This window comes from Brassica napus, chromosome C8 (assembly GCF_020379485.1).
Source record: "Brassica napus cultivar Da-Ae chromosome C8, Da-Ae, whole genome shotgun sequence".
Classification (NCBI taxonomy): domain Eukaryota; kingdom Viridiplantae; phylum Streptophyta; class Magnoliopsida; order Brassicales; family Brassicaceae; genus Brassica; species Brassica napus.
This window is the reverse complement of record NC_063451.1, coordinates 25,507,260-25,511,442: the sequence shown is the minus strand read 5'-3', so window position 1 is coordinate 25,511,442 and position 4,183 is coordinate 25,507,260. Positions and strand designations below refer to the sequence as shown.

The 4,183-nt window shown below is 45.4% G+C and overlaps 1 non-coding gene across 1 annotated transcript; it reads right to left on the bottom strand.

Moving 5' to 3' along the window:
* Positions 1-927: 927 nt before the first annotated feature.
* LOC125592134 lies at positions 928-1,034 on the bottom strand. Its single transcript, XR_007327983.1, has one exon. It is a non-coding gene; the product is annotated as a small nucleolar RNA R71 (small nucleolar RNA).
* Between the last annotated feature and the right edge of the window lie 3,149 nt (positions 1,035-4,183).

The window sequence follows — 4,183 nt, the reverse complement described above, 5'->3', positions numbered from 1 at the left end:
TAAAGAAAATTAAATAAAAAAACATCAAAAATATATCTTCGTTCGCTGTAGCTATTAACTTGTCTGCAACTCTACGTGTGATCATCGGTCCCTGTGGATTCGATCCCGCATTACTACTGCGTACTTTACTGTGCACTTGCAGTTAGATAATCGGGTTAAAACTCGACACATCAAGTTTTTGGCGCCGTTGCCGGGGACCATTTGGTCACCCTAGAGTTAATGATCAGTTTAAGACTATAGCATTTTTATTTTGTCTAATGTTTCTGTCTTTCTCTTTCTGTTTGTGTTTTCAGGTGAATGAGCGGATTTCATACTAGAAGCAAAGGATCATCGAATTTAATACCTTTGGAGTTAGAGCTCGGCCGCCTAGAGAGACAAGTGAAAAAGAAAAGACTTGAGTCCGCTGAAGAGGTTGAAATGGCTGAACACCAAGAAGACCAGTTTCAGGACAACCCGCAAAATCCAATTCCTGTAGATGAACGAGAAGGCAACAATGCTGGTGATAATCAGCAGGCTGGTGTAGCTGCAAGACAACAGGCTGGAGACTATGGCATGCCTAGGATGACGCTTGCACATTATGATACACCAGATGCATTCTATGCCGATCGTTCTGGGATTCGCCCACCTCCCATTGAGAGAAGAGACTTTGAGATCAAGACTGGTCTCATTAATTTGGTGGAGAAAAATCCGTTTCATGGAAACCCGTCTGAGGACCCGATGTATCACTTGGAGCATTTTGAGCGAGTCTGTGACACCAGCAGACATAATGGAGTTCCTCAAGGCGCTTTGAAATGCAGGTTGTTCCCGTTTTCCTTAGCTGATAAAGCTATCAGATGGTTAAAGTCCATCCCTCCAGGATCTCTTACTACATGGGAAGAGACAAGAGCTGCTTTTCTACAGCATTTCTTCACCAAGTCAAGGTCCACATATCTGAGAAGCAGAATTGGAAGCTTTCAGCAGCTTGATTCAGAAAGCTTTCATGAGGCTTGGGAGCGTTTCAAGGAGTACACACAGGACTGCCCTCACCATGGTTACACTGATGTGAGCTTGCTGAACATTTTCTATAATGGAGTTCATGAAGAGAGTCAAGATGCCATGGACACAGCAAGTAATGGTGATTTCATGACCAAGACTGTTGAAGAAGCTTACACCTTGCTGAACAACCTGTCATCCAGCAAAGCAAACCGCAAGTCAAGGTTTGACACCAGCCAGAAGGGTGTTGGTTATGAATCCAAGAAGATAGATGAGCTGAATGCCAAGATTGAGATGCTTCTCAAGAGAGATCAGAAATCTGTGAAATTTGTGGAGGAGCAAGGCTATCGTTCCTCACAAGAAACTGTTGGTGATGATTCAGATGATATGCAAGCTGATGTGAACTACATTGGTGGTCAAGGAAACTACAACAGAGGCTACAATCAGAACCTTGGATGGAGTCAAAATCAGCAAAATAATCTGTCTTACCGGAGCAACAATGTGGAGAATCCACAACATCAGTCCTACCCTCAGGCAGGAAACAGGCAGAACCAGAATCAGAACCAGAGTGTGTTCAACCAAGGATATCAGAACAGAAATCAATATCAGGGGAACAACTCGGGCAACTCAGGATTTCAGCAAAGGCAGCAGTACAACAACTACCAGAATCAAGGGAATGCCTCTTCGTCACAGTCTTCTCAGGATAACGAAATTAAGAAGATGCTGCAAATGGTGCTAGAAGGTCAGAAGAATAGCACTGCAGAGATAAACACCAAGGTGGATAACATGTATGGAGAGCTTAATGGGAAGTTTGAAGCTTTGAACACCCATTTGAAAGTTTTGGAAAAGCAAGTTGCTCAAACCGCCTCCAGCAGCAGAACAGCACCTGGATTTCTACCAGGGAAGTCAGAGACGAATCCCAAGGAGTTTGTGAATGCTGTAACACTTAGGAGTGGAAAAACGATTGAGGGATCGAATAAGAAAAAGATCGACCGATCTCAGGAACAGATCGACCGATCCAAGGGGACGGAGATCGACCGATCCGGTCCATGTGGATCGACCGATCCCGTGTCAACGAAGCCAAATTCCTCTGAACCTGAAGAGGTGTATGTGGCGCCTCCTGCTTATGTTCCTAAGGCTCCATACCCATCCAGACCAAGGCAGAAGATCAAAGAACGTGAGTACGAGAAGCTAAAGAACCTTGTTGGGGAGTTACATGTGAGATTGCCATTCGTTGAAGCGGTGAAGATGGTACCTTCTCTTAAAAGGTACATGAAGGAGATTCTTACCGATAAGATGAGCCTAGAGCGTGGTGTGTTGATGCTCAATGAGGAATGTAGCGCAGTTCTACAAAATGTCATGCCTAAAAAGCGTGAAGATCCCGGAGCATTTGTTCTACCATGCCGCATTGGATCACTTACCTTTGAGAGGAGTCTCTGCGATCTGGGTTCAGGAGTGAGCCTAATGCCTTTCTCTGTCTCTGAGAGGCTAGGCATGACGAACTACAAACCTACAAGGATCTCCTTGGTCCTTGCTGACCGATCAGTGCGAAGACCAGTCGGTGTACTAGAAAACATCCCTGTTGGTGTTGGAAAGGGATATGTGCTTACCGATTTTGTAGTTCTGGAGCTGGAAGAGGAACCTAAAGATCCTCTCATTTTGGGCAGACCGTTTTTAGCTACTGCTGGAGCCATGATTGATGTACAGAATGGGCATATAGACTTACGTCTAGGAGACATGGCGATGAGATACAATGTGGAGAAGGTGCTGAAAAATCCGACTATTGATGGACAGACTTTCTGGGTTGATACATTGACTGAACTGGTGGAGGAAATGGATGAAGAGTTGCACACTGATGATCCTCTACAAGTCGCATTGACCCAAAGGGAGAGTGAGTTCGGGTTCATGAACCAAGAAGTGGTTGGATTTTCTGAGATTTTGGATTCAGCCTCACCGATTGAGAAGCATGTCGCCTATGTCAGCCTTGAAGACTCAGGCACCGATAAAACCGTCAAACCGTCATCCTCCCAACCAGATTGGAGTGAGGAGAATGCTCCAAAGGTGGAACTTAAAGCCCTCCCAGCTGGGCTGAGGTATGCATTCTTGGGACCGAATTCCACATATCCTGTTATTATTTGTGCTAACCTGAATAATGTGGAGACCGCTTTGCTTCTTTCAAAATTGCGAAAGTATAGAAAAGCATTGGGGTACTCTTTGGATGATATTACAGGTATTTCTCCAGATCTTTGCATGCACAAGATTCACTTGGAGGATGAGTCAAAGACGTCCATAGAGCACCAGCGAAGACTGAATCCCAAACTGATGGAAGTTGTGAAAAAGGAGATTCTAAAGCTGTTGAGTGCAGGGGTGATCTACCCAATTTCAGACAGCACTTGGGTGAGCCCGGTTCATGTGGTTCCTAAGAAGGGTGGCATCACTGTCATCACAAATGAGAAGGCTGAGCTGATTCCTACCAGAACAGTCACAGGGCATAGGATGTGCATTGACTACAGGAAGCTAAACTCAGCCACAAGGAAGGACCACTTCCCACTTCCTTTCATTGACCAGATGCTGGAAAGACTAGCCAACCACCCCTACTACTGTTTTCTCGATGGCTACTCCGGGTTCTTTCAGATACCCATTCATCCAGAGGACCAAGAGAAGACAACATTCACCTGTCCATACGGTACTTTTGCCTACAGGAGAATGCCCTTCGGATTGTGCAATGCTCCTGCCACTTTCCAGAGATGCATGATGTCGATCTTTACTGATCTTATTGAGGACATTATGGAGGTTTTTATGGACGATTTCTCAGTCTACGGTTCTTCATTTACCGACTGCCTTGCTAATCTGTGCAAGGTGCTGGAAAGATGTGAGGAGAAGAACTTGGTGCTAAATTGGGAGAAGTGCCATTTCATGGTGAAAGATGGCATTGTTTTGGGTCACAGGATATCAGAGCAGGGTATCGAGGTTGACAAAGCAAAGATTGAAGTTATGACCAGCCTACAGCCTCCTAGGACAGTGAGGGATATTCGGAGTTTTCTGGGACATGCCGGTTTCTACAGGAGGTTTATCAAAGACTTCTCTATGATAGCGAGGCCACTCACCCGTCTGCTGTGCAAAGAAGCGAAGTTTGTTTTTGATGCTGACTGCCTCGCTGCGTTTCAGATTCTCAAGAAGTCTCTAGTCAGTGCTCCCATTGTGCAGCCAC